The following is a 12,500-nucleotide window of genomic DNA, read 5'->3' as shown; positions in this document are numbered from 1 at the left end:
AGCGACTTTTCAACAAGACTCTAATCAGCTGCTGTGATAGACAGCACCCGTTGTCCTGGCTACCGCTGTCAATGGCAACAAGACGTTCACTGCTAAAGCCACTGGCTTGTATACAAGTCAGTGGCTAAAGCGAATGTTTCATATCACTCCGCAGGGGGTCCGGTCTTTTGTCACTCTAATCAGCTGCTGTGATAGACAACACCTGTTGTCCTGGCTAGCCTACCTAGCTGTTGCCTAGCGGTGTTCAACAACGGCACTGTTTTGTTTTGCGCAGCAACAATCTTAACATTAAATAGGTCTAAAGAAATGTCCCCGCATGTGTGAATCATTTAAGTATATCCATATAATAAGCGGGTTAACTTTCGGCGAGTCGGTCGCTTTGTGGAATAGCAGCACTTCAGAGAGAACAAGACCCCTCCGCTCCGCGTCGGGGTCTAAAGATTCTCTCTGTCGTGCTGCTATTCCACGGTAGCGACCTTCTCGCCCAACGTTAACCCTTACTTAACGTGCTGCACTTTGGAAGAAACAAGGTGAGGCGGTCAGGGCAGTGTCAACGTGTGTGCAACGTGTGTGCAACGTGTGTGCAACGTGTGCGTGCGTGCGTGCGTGCGTGCGTGCGTGCGTGCGTGCGTGCGTGCGTGCGTGCGTGCGTGCGTGCGTGCGTGCGTGCTGCGATGCGAAGCGGTGCGGTGCTTTGGACAAAGAAGGCCGTTTTGGAAATACATAGGGGCTTTCATTTCCAACCCCCCCCCCCCTAAATCAATGGAGAACCGGCTAGGAGAGGGAACTGAATAGGGAAAATGTGACCAATACAAATGTCAAGAAAGAACGAGTGAAAGAAAGAAAGAAAGAAAGAAAGAAAGAAAGAAAGAAAGAAAGAAAGAAAGAAAGAAAGAAAGACCACAGGAAGTAGAAGGTAACAGTGTAGGAGGAAGTCTTAAGAGGTGAATACGGATTTCTCCTGTCTCAGGGGGAATTGAGAGAGTGTTGCACGACCATTCAAAAGTATGTCTGGGTGTCTAGCAATGGAAAGCCTAATGCAAATGGGTGGAGTGTCCCTTTAAGTTTTAAAACATGAGGGCAGAGGTCTCAAATATATACTGTATTACTTTGGGGTTTTTTGGCCTTTATTCGGTTAAGATGGATACAGGAAAACAAATTGGAGAGAGAGAGAGAGAGAGAGGGAGAGGAGTAACAGGAGAGGAGAGAGTAACAGGAGAGGAGAGGAGAGGGTTTCTTCATTCACCCTGGGCTCATGCACCTTGCCTTGATGGAGTCAGCAGTGGCCTTCACTGACCTCAGCACATTCTTGGAGATGCGTTGGTCTCAGTCAGACCTGAGAGAGAGAGAGAGAGAGAGAGAGAGAGAGAGAGAGAGAGATGATTGAAAACTATCAATCACAGCACACATTCACTATGCATGCACACACAAAGTCACGCACACACACACAAAGGCACACAGACAGACACACACTCACAGGCGTGACACGCAATCACGCGCATACACACGCGCACACACGCGCGCAGACACACGCGCACACGACAGCTTTGATGTGCATCGCTGGAGGGCGATGAAAGGAATACATGGGTAACACTGAGGAAACGCAGCAGGAAAGCAATACTGTAAACAGACTTCATAGAAGAAGACAAAAAGTCAATGTTTTTCATCCTCAAGGAAACATTTTTCAGCTCGCCTGTAACAGACCATTCCAACAAATGTTCCATAGAGAAAGCAGCAAAAAACAATGTAAAGAATATCAAACCGACTTTAAGCACCATACGCTCCATTTCTAAACTCGGGGGCTTCCTGTAAAAAGTTTTTAAAAAATCTTCAAACAGTCCTCTGCATATCATACCAATATTGCACACAAAACACCACAAAGACTCAACTGTAGAATGCCTTTCTCTTTTTTTGGGGAAAACTCAAGTCTTCAGAACTCTAACAAAAACCCTATAAAGACCCCCCCCCCCCCCCCCCCCTGCCAAAGAACCCTAAAACATCTCTTTCCCAGACCACTCCATCATACATTTCATTTGATCATGTGGGAATAATGAAAGCACGGCCGACTAACAGATGGCTGTCACTCCGCTCCGCTCCACTCCACTCGTGCTCATACATTTCCAAAAAGAGCAGCGAGAGCCATGCATCAGGACTTGGAGAGTTTTTTTTACCATAGCAAGAGCCGGAATGCATTGTGGGATGGGGGTGCAGGGGGTAGACCCACTTGGAGGGAGAGAGAGAGGCTGAGATTGAATGCAGCCTGAATATCAACACCAACGTGACATGACGAAACACCTTCAGCGTTGCTTCTAGTCAGGCCAGGAGCAATACAGATATTGTTTCTGAGCTCCGGAGAAATCTGGAACCCTACCCACTTTGTTGGGAAGCAATCAACTTTGAGCAGCTCCAACGGCCCTGGGTAGAGGCGTGTTCAAGGCAGTGACATAGTTTAAGCAGAGACGTTCTATTGGGACTAAGAATAATGTTTGGTTTGAACTTTGGCACAGCCTTTTGTGGCCTCGAGCAGTAGCAAACCGAGGAAGCCGGGTTAACCAGGCCATTTGGGAAACATTATTCGTTATTATTCTTGGTCAGACCAACATCTCGGAACGAGATTTGAAAGTTGATGATAATCAGGCAAAGGAAAGTAAGTCAGTATACATGCACTGCTTAGTCGAGCTACTGGCAGTAATTGAACTAGACTCATAACTGGAGTTGTTGAGAAATTCAAGTATACATGTCATTGGGGGACATTTGCCCATTTCATTTTTAATTTTATGACGATTTCCAGGGGGCACTGGTAGTCTTAGGATTAGGTAAAGGGGGCTTTTGTTCAAAAAAGGTTGAGAACCACGGGACTAAGACAATAATTCCTCTCCCTCTCCTCTTCCAATAATTTCTCTAAGTGCATGCATGTCTGTATACTATATGTACTATATGTTTTAAATGTTTTTGACTCTAATTTATTTCCTTCTTTCTTCCCTGTTTCCTTTCATTTACATTTGTTAACTTTGTGAAGCACATTGAGCTGCACCTGTGTATGAAATGCGCTATACAAATAAACTTGCCTTGCCTATACTGTACCCACTGAGTGTCAGAGTAGACAGACAAACAGAGGAGAGAGAGAGAGAGATGGGGAAAGGTTGGGCAATGATGCTTGCCGGAATCTAATCTAGGTCCCCTTGGGCAAAATGTTGGCCATACATGGTAGAGTACATTAGCATGCTGCGGCACAGCAACTCCATCGACTGCACATTTTGACAAAAAAGAAAAGAAAAACATATACCAGTGGGAGGCATATATTCAGTCCTACAGCGGATAGTTTGACCGAGCCAAGTTTGAAATTGGCATTATCACTGACTGTCATTCATTCAGTATTCTTCAACTCATTCACAATATACTGTATAACTGGCAGCTTGAAATTGGCCTGTCTACAGTACGGCCATCATTCATTGGCTGTTCTTCAAATCACTCAATATTCATTCAAGATATGATTGGCTGTTTCATGTCAGTAGCCGGGCTTTGGACCGTTCTTGACTGGGTTCCACTCTGTTCCTGTCTATGCTCTCCATTGTCTACGAGCCAGCTTCTCAGCGCCCTTCCCTCGCTCTGTTGTTCTACAGGAAGTGATACTGTATGAAGGATATCGACATCGGAGGGGGGTTTAGAGGGAAACTGTTGGAGGCCTGTCAAGCAGTGTCCAAGATCTGCACAGCTGATATTGCCAAATAGCCGGAAACATCAAGACATTCAAGACATGGAGGCTTTAATTTATTGGACTGTGAAGCACCCTGATAGCTTATGAACTTGTGGAATCTAACTGTTGCGTTGTTTTGTGCTGTTTTTACTATCTTCGTAAGTGGATTGCAGAGAGGTAAAATGCAAGACAACTTCCTGTGTAAACACACATTGAAAGACAAAGAAGTCTGTATAGTAAATACGTCACTGGTTTTCTTCTTGGAGCTTGAAAGAAGTCTGGGGATGCTGTGGACCAGTGTGCTAGCATGTCATACCATACACAGGCGAAATACAGTATAGGCCAAAAGCTTGGACACATTTCTGTGGCTATTTACAGTACATTGTAGATTCTCACACAAAACTGTGCACATGTAGAATTATGTGCTTTAAAAAAATATCAATTGTAACAGTTATATATATATATAATAGCGATGTCAGTAGTTTATCCACCTGACGACAACAAATGAGTAGGTGTCCAAACTTTTGGCCTATACTGTAGATACAAATCTGGCCTGGATCATTTCACAAGCTCCTCCCCATCTCTCTGTCTTATTAGTTTCTTGTATTCTTCGTCACTGTCCTGAATTAAGTCTGAATGAAGACTAAATACTAAAAGAAAATAAAGACTAAAAAGCCTCAGAAACATTTTTGTATACCGCATCACTGTCCTGTCAGAATAAAGCCTAAAAAGCCCCAGAAACAATGTTTTTATAAAGAAAGATGGCGTCCAGTCTGAGAATCTTTAGACACATAAACAACTAGGGATGAATAGCCTGAGGGCCTCTAAGAAAAAAAAGTTAGTGGTCAAAAAGCAACATCTCAAGGCCTGCTGGGACTACATGGTGTGGTTTTAACGGAGTGTTTAGGAGTGGCCGTTAAAACTGCCCATCACCAGCTCCAGTAGGTCATCAAGGTCAGGCCAAAACACTGTTGTTTTTGACAGCCTAAGGCCACCGAGGCCATTCCCAGAGAGAGAGAGAGAGAGAGAGAGAGAGAGACAGACAGACAGAGAGAGAAGGAATGGTGAGAGAGAGAGAAGAAGAAGACGAAGAAGAAGAAGCGAAAGGAAGAGACAGAGATGAAAGACTGAGATGAGAGAAAGAGAGAAGGGGGGGGGAGAAAAAAAGCAAGACAGACAGACAGAGAGTGTGTGTGCGCGCGAGAGGGTTAGAAAACAGCGAGAGAGACAGAGAAAGTGTGTACAAGAAATTGAGTGGAGAGACCCATCAGACCAGGACCACCCCTGGAGGAGGAGGAGGAAGGAGGATGAGGAGGGAGGAGGTGGCAGGAGGAGGCAGGAGGATGAAGGAGGAGGAGGAAGGAGGAGGAGGAAGGAGGATGAGGGAGGAGGAGGAGGAGGAGGAGGCAGGAGGAGGAGGAGGAAGAAGGAAGTAGCCCCAAGCTGGTGGTGCTGACCCTACCCAGGCCAGTGGCTGCCACTTCCCTCCCGACGAGAGACTCCCTTTCTGGGGGGCACCCCGGAGCATGAGAAGGGGCCTTCAGGGTCAGCCATCAATGCCAAGCTCTCCCATCTCCCGGAGATGATGGAGGGAAAATGAGGGAAGTGTGTGTGTGAGTGGAGTGCACACAGTGTCACTATATGTGTGTGTTTGTTTGTGAATGTGTGCGGGTGTGTGTAGGCACTTGCATTTCCGATGGGGTAGGGGTGGATGTGAGAAGTGGGGTGGTGGAGTGTGTGTGTGTGTGTGTGTGTGTGTGTGTGTGTGTGTGTGTGTGTGTGTGTGTGTGTGTGTGTGTGTGTGTGTGTGTGTGTGTGTGTGTGTGTGTGTGTGTGTGTGTGTGTGTGTGTTTACTGGCTGTCAAATACAATGATGGCATTTCCGGCGGGTCCCAGTCAACGCTGATTTCTGTGGGAATCCATATTCCCCTTTATCAAGACGCCATTGAAAATAGCTCTGGCACTCTGAGCTGCTGCTGCTAACGTTACAGGGAAAGTCTAACAAGCTCATGATGACTGGCTGGGAGATACGATTCCTGAACGCTAACAAAATAAGCAGGGATGCGTTTCTCAACAACATTGTTACTAACTCTATTAGCAATTTAGGCAGAGGTGACCAAAGTAAAAGTAGAAGTCAATTTATGGCGCAAGTACAACACTAACAAATGACATTACATAGTGGTTGCGCCAGTTATTCCATTGTACCTAATGAGGTTGCTGGACGATGTTGTGTTACTGAAAAAAATTTTGATTACAAATTTGATACAACCAGCGCCGAATCAGGTCACTCTATAGTAACTGTAGACCAGTTACTCAGTGAAGTTACTTGTGTTGGAAGAACACTACGGCAGGTTTTGTTTTTCACTTCTACTTTTACTTTGGCCAACCTCTGAATTTAGGTGGTTGCAATGCAATTTCCTATTGGCAACCAACTCAGTTGCTATGTGGTTAGCCACAACACTTTCAAGAAACAGGATCCAGAAAAGTTGCAGGGGGAAAAAAACATGACATGTGGGACAAAAAACAGACACCCACAGAAAAGACAGGGGGAGGATATGGTAAGATAGGCCCACACAGAAGCAACCATCAGCCCACCCTGGGGTCGTGGAATAGGGGGGCGGGCGTAGCGTAGAGTCTTGCAAACCTAGGGCATCCCTGCATTCTTAACATCAATAAATAATATAAGCATACCACTGACCTATTTTCTGCTCAGCAATGTAACGCTTCACACAACATGCTCCATTTTTTTCTTGCTTCTATTTTGAAGACTCACATATGCGTCACCTACTATGGGAAATGTCTGAGAACGTTGATGGCAAAAAGATGGCAAAAACTGTGACTTAAAGTGACTTAAAGGTGCACTGTGTGAGATGGTGGCCAGAGTAGGTACAGGACATGGAGAAGATCCACATTTTCATGTATGAAAAGTGAAAAATTTCCAGTCATAATGAATACTTAGAAACTGATGGTGGTGGTAAGTATTCCTGAAAAAGGTAACATTTTTGAATGGGCAGGATGAATTCTGGAAAGAAACTACTCAAAATATTACACAGTGCACCTTTAAAGATGGCAAAAAGTTCCTCTCAAACTGACAGAGAAACCTCATCTCGGTGCAAATAAGAGGAACGGCCTGTAAAGCCTCCTGTTTCCTGATACCTCGCAGAACTGTGAAACAACGGCGAAACAAAATGTTTACACCGTGTTTGTTTACGAGGGGAAAGCTAATCCAAAGACCTCCCGAGAAGAGGACAATATGGAATTCATTGTGGAGTCTAAGATAACCATCAGTGTTTGTGTCTTACACAGACGGGACTGGGGGCGGATGATTTTGTTGAATCAAATCACTGTTGTTTGGTTCGTGTACTCTGGCTCACGAGGTAACTGTAGCAATCAACTGAAGGTCACAGTGATAAACATGATGAGGAATGAAACAGAAGATATGTGAAGAAAAGAAGGGAAAAGAGATGGAGAGAATGAGAACAGAAAGACAGAAAGAGCAAGGGGAAAACTAACTGAGAAAAAGGATAGAGATAAAAGACAGAGGGTGAGAAAGGGAGAGAAAAGAGAGAGAGAGAGAGAGAGAGAGAGAGAGAGAGAGAGAGAGAGAGAGAGAGAGAGAGAGAGAGAGAGAGAGAGAGCAAACTAAGGAAAAGTTGAAATGAGATGTGCGATTAGATTGTACACAATAACTGGTCATTAGGCTGTATTTTTTACACTTTTCGCCTATGAAGTACACTGTTGAATATCGCAACGTATCACAATAATGCATATATTTGCAACACATCATGATGTGTGAAGTGAAGAGAGAGAGAGAGTGCGGGGTCTAGGGAGGACTCGCCTTAGCCTACTGCTGATGACTGGCAGACAGTGAAAGAAAGAAAGAAAGAAAGAAAGAAAGAAAGAAAGAAAGATTGAAAGAAAGAAAAAACGAAAGAAAGAAATAAAGAAAGAAAGATTGAAAGAAAGAAAGATTGAAAGAAAGAAAAAAAGAAAGAAAGAAAGAAAGAAAGAAAGAAAGAAAGAAAGAAAGAAAGAAAGAAAGAAAGAAAGAAAGAAAGAGAAGAAAGGAAAGGAAAGGGAGAGTGTGGGGTCCGCAGGGGGTGGGGGGGGACTTCCTGTCAGGATACAGTACCCAGCTGGAGGAGAGCGGCACCAGGCCAAGAACTTCCGGCCGCGCTGCATGGAACACCACACTGGCCCTGGGGACGCACGCAGGGAGGGAGGGAGATAGGGAGGGAGAGAGAGAGAGAGAGAGAGAGAGAGAGAGAGAGGGAGGCAGAATGAGGCAGAATGAGGTAGGGGAAGAAAAAGAGAGTGGAGATGGGGAGTCGGTTTGGGGTGGGTGAAGGGACAGAGGGAGGGAGGGAAAGAGAAATGGATGCAGAGAGAGAGAGAGAGAGAGAGAGAGAGAGAGAGAGAGAGAGAGAGAGAGAGAGAGAGAGAGGGAGGCAGAATGAGGTAGGGGAAGAAAAAGAGAGTGGAGATGGGGAGTCGGTTTGGGGTGGGTGAAGGGACAGAGGGAGGGAGGGAGAGAGAAATGGATGTAGAGAGAGAGTGAGAGAGAGAGAGAGAGAGAGAGAGAGAGACAGAGAGAGAGAGGGAGAGAGAGAGGGAGGCAGAATGAGGTAGGGGAAGAAAAAGAGAGTGGAGATGGGGAGTCGGTTTGGGGTGGGTGAAGGGACAGAGGGAGGGAGGGAGAAATGGATGCAGAGAGAGAGAGAGAGAGAGAGAGAGAGAGAGAGAGAGAGAGAGAGAGAGTGAGAGAGAGAGAGAATGAGGTAGGGGAAGAAAAAGAGAGTGGAGATGGGGAGTCGTATTGGATGGAGCATAAGAACTGGCGTGGTGGGTTTGGGGTGGGTGAAGGGATGGAGAAGGGGAGTGGTAGGGAGGGAAGATAAGACCACATGCTTGCCCTTATTGACAGAGAGAGAGAGGGACAGAGGGATGGATGATTAGAGGAAGAGAGGAATTGAAGGGGTAAGAAAGTGGTGGAGAAGGTCAGGGATGTAGGGTAAAATAGGAGGGGGAGAGAGAGAGAGAGAGAGAGAGAAGGATGGTGCATAAAGAGAGGGGAGAAGGGTGACACCACGCTGGCCCTTAGAGACGAATGGAAGGAGCGATGGAGAAAGGGAGAGCTGGAGGGTTAAGGAGGGAATGGAGGTCTAAGAGAGAGGGGTGGAGAGAGAGGCCAAGAGTCTCCGGCTCCACTGAGGGACCACACACTGGCCCTCAGGGGCCGATGCAGGGAGAGAAGGAGACTTGACTTTCAAACTTCGTTTATTGCACATTCTTTCTTAAGATTCTTTACAATAGACAAGTAGTTAAAACATGATTAAAAAAGCAGCCAAAAAGAAATAAATAGAAATAGAATAAATAGAATAGAAAGGAGAGGAATGGACATGAAGTCATGTGCTCCATTGCAAATCAAAAACAAATTCGAATAAAAAAAAAACACTCAAATTCTCAAAATGACCACTGTTTTCCTTTTAGATACAGATTCTTTTGTTTATCAACACGTCGTTGTGAGGAGAGGCAAGACACTCAGCCAATCATGTGAGCAAATTGTTTGACCAACAGTGGTTTCCAACAATCAGAGGTTGAGTTGTGCGCAGCTAGTTTCGCGCAGTCGGGAGAAAACAAAAATTTAGAACCCATGTAGTCACCACGGTAGTGATTCAGGCCACCGTGTTGCAAACCGTCCCAGGGTGCATTGTTGCTGGCCTGGTGCAACGTGGGTGGATGGGTGGTAGCAGCACTACCATAGAGGATTCCAACTAGAGGGTTCATAAGCATGTTTTATGGGAATCGGTCTGTAGGGGTCGTAGTTTAGCTCTCTCCCATTGACTTATATGCAAACGTCTGGGGTGAAGACTCCGTTCACTTTTGCAATTTCCCGTTCACTTATCATGGTACTTTTCTAAAATGAATTAAACATTTTGTAGCATACTTCACTACAGAAACATGCGTGATTTGGTATAAACCACAGTCACTGAAGAGATTCCCGTTGTTTCAGAAATATTTTTCTTTGTAATTTACGTGGAAATTGAGTAAATGTCACCCATACATCTCTATAGTCAGCCTGCCATCAGCAGCTAAGGTGCTTAAATAAACTTTTGATGGCATTTTTTGTTAAAAGTTGGCAACCATGCCAGAAGTTATCAGCATGGGCTAAGGTTTCAGAATCACCTGGTTGCCAACACGGAACTTGACCTTTAAGGTCAAATATGAAGGTCAAGAGGTCAACCACGGTCAAATAACGGTGTTATTTAGTTAAAAATTGTTACAAAGTTGTTAAAAGTGGGCAACCATGCCAGAAGCCATCAGCACGGACTAAGGATTCAGAATCAACTTGTTGCCAACACTGAACTTGACCTTTAGGGTCAAATTTGAAGGCCAAATGGTCAAAAACAGGGTATTTTCTTGCTAGTCTTTGTTGGGAACTGTATAATCATGGAATTCTTTTTCAAAAGTTGGCAACCATGCCAGAAGTTATCAGCATGGGCTAAGGTTTCAGAATCACCTGGTTGCCAACATGGAACTTGACCTTTAGGGTCAAATCTGAAGGTCAAAAGGTCAAACACGGTTAAATAACAGTACCAATTTGTTAATTAGTTAAAACATTTTTTAAAAAAGATGTTAAAAGTGGGCAACCATGCCAGAAGTCATCAGCATGGACTAAGGATTCAGAATCAACTTGTTGCCAACATGGAATTTGAGCTTTAGGGTCAAATTTGAAGGTTAAAAAGGTCAAACACTATGTATTTTAAGGTTTGACTTTTTGTGGGACTGTGTTCGTGGAAATCTTTTTCAAAAGTTAGTAACCATGCTAGAAGTTATCAGCATGAACTAAGGTTTCAGAATCACCTGGTTGCCAAGAGGGAATTGACCTTTAAGGTCAAATATGAAGGTCAAAAACAATGTACAATGTCTTTTTTGGTGATCTTTATATCCATGGAATTGTTTTCAAAAGTTGGCAACCATGCTAGAACGTATCAGTATGGACTAAGGTTTCAGAATCACCTGGTTACCATATGGAACTTGACCTCTAAGATCAAATTTGAAGGTCAAAAGGTCAACCGAGATCAATAAAAAATCAGTTTTTTGGTGATGTGCTTTCAGGAAATAGTTGTTTGCATGGTACTGTATATTGAATAATTAGTAGGCCTATAATTTAATGTTTGATTTGGCTTATCATGGTGGGGCTCTGGCCTGTCATCCTTGGACATTCATCATCGCTCATTAGCATGAAATTAACTTAAACGTGTATTTTTAAAATTTTCATTCTGGTCATCTCAATTACTTTATTCTTCTTTGTGAAGCACATTAAGCTGCTGGTATGAAATGGGATATGCCTTGGCTCACCAGTGAATTTGCTTCTTTCCATAGAAAAAATAATGACTTCAGTTATTTCTGATGTGTTTCAAATGGTTATAGCAATGAAGGATACTTGCTGATTTGCTATGTCATATCATGGTTAGGAAATAACCTACAGTAAGAGTAGAGCAAGTGTTGCACTCTTGATGTTCTCATGACTACTGTAGAATGTTCTGTTGCAATTTCCCAGGCTTGAGTTTTTTGTGTCACCTGTACAAAGCACCATGCTTATCTTTGGGTATTGATTGACTATTTTCAGAAGACAAAAAGGCAATTGATATGTTACCACCAAGAGATGCATATGGATTGCATCTTGCACAAGCAAATCAGCAGGCAAATGTATGGCTGCAGTCTGACAAAGTATATATTAACAAAGACACTGAGGAGACAGGTGGTTGGAAAGTTGTAGACCAACACTTGATGGCTGTGTGGTAAAGGAAATCTCCAGTTCCACATAGTAGCTTAGGACTGATAAGATGTGGTTGTAGAACCAAGTGGGCAATACATGCCTGCAGTTGCCTGAGGAATGGACAGCCCTGTATACCTGCATGTGATTAAAATGTAGAATGTTTAAACGCTGTAGGGATAGAACATGATCTGGATGACACAACCTTTTTGTAATAACAGCAACAATAGCTCCTTTAAATACATAAATATCCAGTATGTACTGACATCACATTTGAATTTTAATTATTGTTTTAATTATTATTGAAGTAAAGAAACAATATGATCAATTACATTCTTGTTATTGACAATTTGCAATAATCACTTTCACTCATACCCTAATAATAAAGACTATAAAACTTCTAAATATACAGTCCCCTAAAGTATTGGAACAGAAAGGCAAATTTCCTTGTTTTTGTTGTTCACTGAAGAGTTGGTTTTAAAGGGGCTCTAAGTAGAATTAAAAGGTTAATTAATTACTGTCCAGAGTCATCTGATACAGGTGAAGTGTGACTCTAGCGACCACTTCCACTGTCCACTGTCAGAAAACCCCAAATGCAACTTTTGACAGTGCTGTCTGCTTCGGGAGAAACCTCATCAAAAAAGTGTTTTATTTTCTTTACGATTATTTGTTCCAATACTTTCACTCACCTAAAATGATTTAAATAATATGACATATCAACTCCAGGTACTAATTATTCAATACATCATGCAAACAACTTGTATTTTATGACAGCACATCACAAAAAAACCAAAACATTTTTTTTTGTTTACCCCGGTTGACCTTTTGACCTTCAAATTTGACCTTAAAGGTCAGGTTCCATGCTGGCAACCATGGACCATGAAACCTTAGTCCATGCTGATATTCTTCTAGCATGATTGTCAACTTTTGAAAAAGAATTCCATGAATATGAAGCCCCCTCCAAAAAAGGCAAACCAGAAAATGCATTGTTTTTGACATTCAAATTTGACCTTAAAGGTCAAG

At 43.4% G+C, this 12,500-nt stretch overlaps 1 protein-coding gene across 3 annotated transcripts in view; it reads right to left on the bottom strand.

The window, feature by feature from the left end:
* add3a (adducin 3 (gamma) a) overlaps positions 1 to 12,500 on the bottom strand; it is a 271,834-nt gene that overhangs the window by 149,517 nt on the left and 109,817 nt on the right. For 2 of the 3 annotated variants that reach the window (XM_063198402.1, XM_063198395.1), the window contains one exon: positions 1,262 to 1,336. The gene's annotated coding sequence lies outside the window, so the exon portion shown is untranslated. Of the gene's footprint in view, positions 1 to 1,246; positions 1,337 to 12,500 lie in introns of all 3 variants that reach the window. The other variant, XM_063198410.1, reaches the window with a different exon arrangement.

This window comes from Engraulis encrasicolus, chromosome 1, assembly GCF_034702125.1.
Source record: "Engraulis encrasicolus isolate BLACKSEA-1 chromosome 1, IST_EnEncr_1.0, whole genome shotgun sequence".
NCBI classification, from domain to species: domain Eukaryota; kingdom Metazoa; phylum Chordata; class Actinopteri; order Clupeiformes; family Engraulidae; genus Engraulis; species Engraulis encrasicolus.
This window is presented reverse-complemented; position numbering and strand designations above follow the sequence as displayed.